Source organism: Anabrus simplex, chromosome 1 (assembly GCF_040414725.1).
Source record: "Anabrus simplex isolate iqAnaSimp1 chromosome 1, ASM4041472v1, whole genome shotgun sequence".
In the NCBI taxonomy this organism is placed as follows: Eukaryota; Metazoa; Arthropoda; class Insecta; order Orthoptera; family Tettigoniidae; genus Anabrus; species Anabrus simplex.
The window spans coordinates 967,651,058-967,661,009 of NC_090265.1; positions in this window are offsets into that span (position 1 = coordinate 967,651,058).

Here is a 9,952-nt window from a genome sequence, read left to right on the forward strand (position 1 = left end):
TACGCCGTTACGTCACGTTTTCATCTTAATAAATAGCTGTTTTAATTTGTATTTTATGAAATGATTATTAATGATCCTCAAATTCCAAGTTAGTGTACTTAATGATTTGTGTTCCGTTCACCCCACCCCTGGGAGTTTTTTGAGTCTCATTACGTATTTTTATTTATTATTATTATTATTATTATTAATTATCTACTTTTGTTTTCAAGCCATAAGCTTGAAGACTGGCGCCCTTGGGATACTGTTTCTGGAGAAACAATGACATATCATTTATTTATTTTAATATTAAAGTGACCCGCCACGTTATAAATTTGTCATACATCTGTGGGCAAAGTGGGTACGTCACAAGTCGAGTTGGGACTTCTTGATGAACCCGTCTATGCTTGTGTTTGAGTGGTGCTTGGAGTTGAATGTCTGTTTCTGTAATTCCATACTTTAAAAGATCCTTTTCTATCTTATTATTGGTTTACGTTACACTAACAACTCTTATAGTTTTCGAAGACGTCCCCATGAATAATGAATGTGTTCCGGTGATAGAATTCGAGATACATGTATTTTTTCGACAAAACTACTGCTCTTTCGAAACATACTTTGAGGATGTGCGATTTAGTTGATTGTAGTATAAACTTGATTTAGTGCGCAGTGATGTTCGATTATTTGAAGTAAGTTCTTATATTGCTTCCCGTCGTGGTACTGTGAAACTATTTAATGAAAGTCATATACTTCTATGGCAAACGATGCTAAAAGCTTCCACAGTTTCTTAAATACAGTTGTTAGGGAACACACATTGTTCTTACGACTGTAGATTAAGAACATGCAGCCGACATTATTTCCTTTTGGCAAAGTATAGAGGAATATTTATGAATTAACTAGGCAGGAAATCTGAACGACTATTTAGTTCATAGCTCGAATGACCTATCTGGTAAAAGAATATCAGGATCTTCTATCAAAAACAACTGTGTATCTCCACAGTCTTATCGTGTTCCTATTATCGCAACTAAGTGCACTTGTTTAAATAATATATAAATTCAACAAAATAGCGCACTCAAACATCTTTCTAGCATCTTTGCTCTAATAGCATACTTGATAGCCTGTGTGCTTGGAGAGTGCCACCCAAGGAGTTTAAATGCAAAAATAAAACAACATATTTCCATACAGAAAATTTTGTTCATCTATAGGTTATGAATAGCTCTGTACTTTATTTATTTTATATTTATGTACCTTTATTGTTACTTATGTACTTGTGTAGCTATTCAGTAAATATCCAAGATAAATAAACTCAAACTTCAGGTTCTCTCTAAATAAATTCACTTGCTCGCGAATTTATCGATAAAGTCTGAAGTTTTCGTTTTACTACTATACGCCCATACAAAGTGCTCCCTCCTTTCTTTTACTCAGAAACTAGAGCATTTTCAGTCTTTCGAGTTTTGGATCAGGGAGTGTACACATGGGAATACAGAGTGAGTAAGTTCCTGAACACAATTGAATATGAGACGCGAGTTTGATTTCATAACATGTTCTGCCTTAATTTAAATTAAATTAAAATCAGTGCCATGAAAATTATTCCCAATTCCGATCTCGGTTCTTTTAATCGTGTGCATTTCTTAAAAGTTAGCAGTGAATTCTTGATCCTCAGAAAAGTGCGTCAGGATATCTTATAGTTTAATGAACGTAGGTTTTTGTCATGTATTAAAACAAATAAATAAATGTATATTATATCTGTGTAACCGCAATGGCTTGATAACACGAATAAATAATAATAATAATAATAATAATAATAATAATAATAATAATAATACCGTACCTCAGAAGCAAAAGGGGTTATGTCCAATGCATTATAGTGTGAAATTTTAAACACAGTAAAAGAAAAACTTAAGGTTCAACAAAAGCGTTGCAGCACAAAACGTCAACAACAGGTTAGGAAACTTGACAACTACAGAATGGATGTAGAAAGCGGCATGGAACACTGAGAAGTAATGGAACGTAGCATTTTGCGAGGAAAGAAAACGTAAATTTGAATTGCCCCTGGATTTCACACATTTATTTTAAGAAAAAGGAACAAATCAAAACTCAAAATAGAAATACTTTAATACAGGCAAATTAAAGTGTTGTTAACCGCGCCTGCAGTCATGCGAAGTTCGATAAAAGACATTTAATCACGGAGTTTGAACTGAAAGGAAATTATCCAACGATACATGATGATAAAACGAGGGCTAATCCCAATCTACACAAAAAGTAAAAATAAACCAAACACAGAGGAACAGAAAAACTTGCATCACTACCTAAAATCTTCAAGTAATGTGCATAGATATTCAATACTTATAATACCAATATAAATGGTCCGTTATTGGACATTATAAATTTTCCAGCTAACTCATGTCCCGTGTGGCAACCAGGAATGAGTTAGCTGGAAAATTTATAATGTCCAATAACGGACCATTTATATTGGTATTATAAATTTACTCATTCGGAACAATTATTTCTGATTCCCTATGGGAATCAACATCTACATCATTCAGTACTTATGTAAGGTGACACAGGAATACGGGGAGGCGAACCCGAGGGATATTACATTATAAGTTAAAAGTTAAGAAAAATGGTATTGCCTCCGAAACAATGGTACAATATCTTAGCTGAAAAGCCAAGTCATTTCGACAAATTTAGCGGTGAACGTGAATCTCCTGCGCAAGAAAAGGAAATAATTGCATTTAAGTGAAGTTGACAACCGAAATAAACGTAGAAACGGTGCTTAACCTGAGACCAGGTTATCCCACGAGGGGACCGCTTGCTACGATGATCAGATGATCAAAGATCCAGATCCTACCTCGTTCCCACCGAAGGAGTGGGTTAAGATCCAGAAACATGAAATGGTGCAACCACCAAGGAGAGCCAATGAGAGAACAGATTTCACCCTCGACTTTCACATTCCCCAATTGCATTTACTCTTATTTTCTCCAATCAAAAATATCTTCATTCTTGCTGACAAATGTTCGAGAAAGGTCTTCGTTTACGCAACAGGAAACGCGCTTCCAGAACTGCGCGAGTAGGTACACGCCGTTTCACAAACGTTGACAACAACATCAAAACTTCAAAATTCACAGATGAATGATAATTTAGATACAACCTATAAATAAGAGTTTCTAAAAACAGACTTCTTCCAAGTTAAAAGGTGTAAACAAATAAAATCTTATACGAAGAATAATAATATTTAAAACAATAAAGTAAGAAATTTCAATCAATTCCCACTGCTGTTTTAATACTGCCACATCCTCCAACTGACAAACTCGAGCTACGCTCGAAAACTGGCACAAAAATTTCATATTCGAGGGTTTGCCACACGACATAATTCTGATGCCATTCACTGTAGGAACGACAATATGCATCCACTTCCTTTTCTTCTGAGTATTGCTGATTTAGGTAGCTGTCGACACCGGCCGTCTGCCAACAGACTCCTCATGCACTTTCAGTCCAACCACATAAAGGCAGGAACATTCCTTCAACTCTGATAACAGTATTTGACCGTTGTAGTGTAGTGTATCATCCAGGCGGGCTCAAGTATGTCCTACAAATCGACATAACTTTTGCAGCAACTGCAACACAAACAGATACGTATCAGGAAAAAGGAGTGGAATAGACAATTCAAGCGTCCAACAATTTTGAAGGGTTTTGACGAAGACAAACGATGATATGCAAGGGTGTTGGATTTTTGTTACAATAATATAGCAAGCATCACCTAACCGGTGGCTCAGTAAGTTCTCCATTGAGAGACTCCCTCCTACATTCTGGATACCGGTAAACCCAGGGAAAGCACTATTTTATTAATTTAGAAACAGGACCAAAGATGAAACATGAAGATCTACAGGAGTTTACCCCAGAACCTCAAAGTTACAGTTACAATTTCCTAAGTCATGGCCATACAAACCAAATCTTACATAACCTAATCATTGCCACACAAAATCCATTACATTTAAAAAATACCTAAAGAGGATAGCCTACCTAATATAATCACAAATTGCAATTACAAGTCCAATTCATAACTTAATGTTGCTAATCATACAAAAGGTTTGTATACACAGGGATAACATATATGTGGGCTGGCCAGCCATTAAATAAATACGGACATTTCTTAAAATTAAAATATAAATGGTCACAGATAAAGGAAAGCACATCACCAATACCCATAACTAGGGTATATTTATCTGCGATAAATGCACTCTACTGATCCTCTTCCTTTGAGGATCACTCACCAATAAAGATACCGGGTAAGAAATTTCAAAATTGTGCAGGGACCTCGAAATCTAGGCGCTAACTTACTTAAAACATGGTCCGCAGCACTACTAACAGGATGAGTTATTACAAAAACCCGGTCACCCACAGACAGATTGTGCGGCCTTCGCCCGTGATTGTAGTTACGTTGAACGTTAGCGTAATAAACCTTCACATTTTTACGCACACGCTGCCAAGTAGCACGGATCGTTTCCGGGTTGACGACGTCATGAAGGAGATCGTTAATGGACCATAGATTCGAAAATGGAGAATGAGGAGTAAAAGCTAGCATTAATGAAGCCGGCGTTTGCTTGTGACTTTCATGGACAGCAGTATTAAAGACAAAACCAATTGAGCGATGAATCCCACTTAGAGCTGTCAGCAGAGTGATAGGCAATAAGAGCAGATCTAAGATTTCAGTTAACTGTTTCGGTGTAATCAGGTCTCGGATAATACATGGTAGTGGTTACGTGAGAAAGTGACAAATCAAAACAGAAGTTACGGAACTGAACAGAGGTAAAATCTTTGGCATTGTCGCTGACTAAGAATTGACAAGGTCCAAAGGAAGCAAAGATCTGTTTCATAGAAGAGATGTTAGTATTGTCATTAGCCATACGAGTTGGGAATAGCCACATAAAACGCGACAAAGAGTCGACACACACGAGTATGAATCGCTGGCCGTTCCGTGACCTTGGGAAAGGATCAATGTGGTCTATGAATAATCTCTCCCTAGAACGAGAAGCTTGCTCAGATGACAACAGACTTAGGCGGGTATTAGGTGCAGGTTTACTAATGTTGCAAGTTATGTAAGATTTGACAAGAGGACGGATTTCACCTTCCATGGCTTTCCAAATGAAATGTTCTAAACGTTCTATACCATTCTAAAGAAAAGAACGAGCTAAAGCTCCTAGTTAGTAAATGGAATAGTGCCGCTCAACAGGATTTAGACTACGTGAAGCATAAGAAGTGGGACGACGTCCACCTTCAAATTACTGAAGAAGAACACCAGATATACCTGTCGAAGAGTCATCTGTTTGAAGAATGGAACGTTTAGAAAAATCTGGCATCTCCAGAACAGGAACGTTACCCAAGGCAGATTTAAAATCATAAAAGGCTGCAATTTGGGCATCACCCCACACAGATTTGGCATCCTTTCTTCTCAAGGCATTTAATGAAGCTGCTCTTTCAGCAAAATTGTGGATGAATTTACGAAAGAAATTGACCATACCATTGAATCTGGCTACAGCTTTGATATCCTTAGGGGTAGGAAAATTTTCGACGGCAGAAGTACGAGAATGATCAATGGAGACACCTTTATCTTACACATCATGCCCCAAGAATGGCATTTGAGAGTGGGCGAAAGTAACCTTGCTAGCCTTAAGGGTTAGGCTTGTTTTACGCAGTCCTTCAAGGACTTCATTGAGGTGGATAAGGTGCCCTTCAAATGTTTCACTGAAATTGATTAAATCGTCAAGGTAATTGTACACAAACTTGACTTTAATGTCTGACCGAATATTATCTAGTAGACAGTAGTAAGGACAGCTACTCCAGTACTCACGCACATGTTGGCATGCCAGCCAATATTTCGATGACACCTACTATTTGTAACTCTACGGTTTCTCAGTGTCAACCTACCTTTGCTGCACAACCTTTTATGCAGTTATAGTTATGGTTAATGCGGTTATAGACCAAAAATATTCTCCTATCCATGTGGCATCAGTACCAAATGTTCCTTTAGGTTGTATAACCTCTAACCAAGTAGTCAATGCCCCGATGGTTTCTCAACTTGTATATAACTGCAGTATACAACAAATAGGAATATTTCCTGAAAATGAAAAAAAGCCAAAATCATCCAAATAATTAAGCCAGGTAAAGAAAACTCAGACGATGTAAGCAAATACCGACTACTCAGGTTATTAATAATAATGGGGATGGTGGTAGATAAACTGTTTATAAATATATTAATGCATCACTTTTATTCGAATAATATGCTATACGACATGCAGTTCGGGTTCGGGCCTCAATCCAGCACAGTGAACACAGATATGGCCGTCAAGGACTACATAAGAGGAGTCACTGAAAGCATGGACAGAGTCGCCATGATTAGCTTGGACGTAGAAGGCACCTTTGATAGTGCCTGGTGGCCTGGGATTCTTAACGCCTTAAATGAATTTACTTGTCCTAAGAACCTCTACTGCTTGATCAGAAGTTACTTAAGTGAGAGAAGATGTACATTAAGTATTGACAGCTTAGAGTTAGAAAGGATTTTAAGCAGAGGATGCCAGCAAGGATCTTGCTGCGGACCTGGTCTATGGAATGTTCAGTACGACTCATTATTAAAACTAAACTACAAGAACAACACTAAAGTGGTTGCCTTTGCAGACGATGTCTTGGTCCTGGTTAGAGACTGAAACGCACTGCAAATTGAAAACAAGACCAATATTGAAATGTTGAAAATCTTCAATTGGGCCAAAGTAAATAACCTATCTTTCAGTATAAATAAAACTCAAGTAATGCTAGTGTCTAGATAAAAAGCCAAAAAGACAGAGATTTTAAGCACATATGTCAACAATGACAAAATAAAACATGCTCATTTAATGAGATATTAATGGGGATATTAATCGACAGCAAGTTCAGATTCAATAGTCATATACAACATATAGCTGAAAAGTCTACGAAAATTATACACGTCTTGTCAAAGTCAGCTAAAATTATTTGAGGATTGCGCTCCGACATAATGAGTATCATTTGCAAAGGAGCAATACTTCCATTACTCTCGTATGGAGTGCCTGTTTGGGTAGATGCCTTAAATATAAGCAGTAACGTCAACAAAATAAACGAGTTGAGAGGGTAGTAAATATTAAAGTCACGAAAGCCTTCAGAACGACATCACATGAAGCATTCTGAATACTAACTGGAATGACTTCAATTAATATTAAACTTTTGGAAATGGGATATTATTACAATATAATTAAAGGAAGCATTAAACACATGAGAGATATCACTGAACTTGACTCTACAAATTACAAAAATTGGCCTCACCTAGCTGAAAACATAATAATACAAGAAAAAGGGAAGAAGTACAGTGTACTCGGCGAGTTGGTCATGCGGTTAGAGGCGTGCGACTGTGAGCTTGCATCCGGGAGATAGTGGGTTCGAATCCCACTGTCAGCAGCCCTGAAGATGGTTTCCCGTTGTTTCTCATTTTCACACCAGGCAAATGCTGGGGCTGTACCTTAATTAAGGCCACGGCTGCTTCCTTCCCACTCCTAGGCCTTTCCTATCCCATCGTCGCCATATCTGTGTCGGTGCGACGTAAAGCCACTAGCTAGTAGAAGTACAGTATACAGTCATAATGTACACAGACGGCAGCAAAACCGAATCGGGTGTCGGGTCTGGAATAGTTATATATATCTACTCTGAATGAACTCACCAAGTTAGGTTCAAATTATATAATAGATACTCAAACAATCAGGCTGAGCAATTGCGGTACTGAAGGCCCTTGAGAAGTTACAAGACATAGACAAATTACGAGAAAAATCTGCTGTAATACACAGTGACAGTAAAATAACCTCGGATCGTTTACGAAACAACTGCAAATGCAATACATTGATAGAAAAAATACAAAGTAGTTTACAATATCTTCGACAAGAAAACTGGATCATACATTTTACATGGAACGAGGCTCATGTTGATAATGAAGGAAACGAACTTGAAGACCATCTGGCCAAACAAGCTGCAAACAACCTGGACTTAGAAGTGGTTTACGAACGAACACCTATCTGTACAATCAAACAAGACCTGAGGGAGGAAACCATTCGGTTGTGGGAGAGTGAGTGGGAAAACACTACAAAAGGAAACATAACAAAAGCATACTTTCCTAATGTGCGGCGCAAACTGAAAATTAAAATAAACCTAAGTCATAATGTGACAGCTTTGACGACAGGCCACGGAAAATTTGGTGAATACTTCTTTAGGTTCAAAATAACAAATGATCCTACATGTGTATGCGGTTAAAAAAGTCGTCAGACACTTGACCATGTTCTTTGGGAGTGTAAATTACTCAGCTCCCAGAGAGATGAATTTTTTAAGAGTGTTATAAAGTCAGTGGGCCACTGGGCTGTGGAGAAATACGAACTCGTGAACAAGCACCTAAAGGAGTTTTATAAATATGTAAATAAAATCAATTTGGCATCTTACAACGAGATTGCAGTTAAGTGTAATAATAACAAAAGTCATATGTAAATAATTGTATATAGGGTATTAATTAGTACTGTCATTATGTATGTACAAGTAGGTAGTATTGCTTTCTGTAATGGAGCACGCTGTTAATAAATGCTTTAAAAAATACATACATACATACATACATACATACATACATACATACATACATACATACGCACACTGACACAGGCACTACAGCAGCAAAGGTATCAGGCAGGAGGCAGAAAGGGCAAGTTGGTGATATCAGTGTTGCTATCAGGCCGTACAATAAAAATAAGAATATTAATAAATGTTACATACTAGACAGATTTTTATCTGTAATTCATTTCATGTGCTATATTGGTACATGATGCGGAAGCTGTTTATATATTCCTTCATTGATAGCTAACCGCAAGGGAGAGACCTTGAGGTAAGCAATAGTGAACACGGAACTCAACCCTTGTCCTCCAAACTTCCATTGCCTCAGCACTTAATGTGATGGCATCAGACCTCGTAACTGTGATGCATACGCCATGGCATCATCCAGGATTTTCCTGCACACTTAGAGTGAGAATTTCGAAGTGTAAGCACGATCGAATGGAGGAAGCACAGTATCACAGAGATTTCATGGTTATTTCATTGACAAAGTTTTATCTACACTTGGTTAATAAATGGCTGTTCTTCTATACTTTCAGTGTGACTTTGAATGACAGCATGAGATATACTCAAGCTGAAGATATGCAGGCATTAAAAATCCTGCTTCAGGCAGCCTAAATAGGACATAAAATGATAAAATTGTCACTTTTAAAATTTGTAAAAGCTTGCACTTAAGTTAGATTTAAGAAAGGAGAGAGAATCCTCGATGATGCGACACAGTTACGAGGTCTAGTGCCATCACAGTGGAAGCTATTAGGAAGATAAGGGTTGAGTTCCATGTTAAGTACTGTGAGAACTTGTTTCCCTCAAGGCCTTTTCTTTGAGGTTGGCTAACAGTGAAGGAATTTAATTTTTTTAATTGATGAACAATATTAAATAGGGGCTTAACTGTATTCGGAAGTGCCACTTTTTATTAATTCCAGTTCTGTCAAGACAGAATTAAACTGTACAATAACCACTTTGTATTCATTTTTTGCCTACGATTTAACGTCACCCTAACTCTGAAAGGTTTTCGGTAACGATGGAGTAGGACAGGACTAGGATTGGAAAGAAAGTGACCAAGGCCTTTATTAAGGTACATCTCTGGCATTTGCCTTGTGCTAAAGTGGGAAATCAAGGAAAACCATCTCCTAGACTTCCAATGGTGGGGCTCGAGCCCGCCATCTCCCAAATGCAAGCTTGCATTAAAGCAACTTACTCTCATTCTACATTACAGATGACAGAAAGCACAATCGCCTTTCATTTTGGAGAGATCTACAACTTTGGTCCTATGACTTTTTGTTGTATACGTTAAATATCATTTGGCACACTTATAGGAAAGATAGAA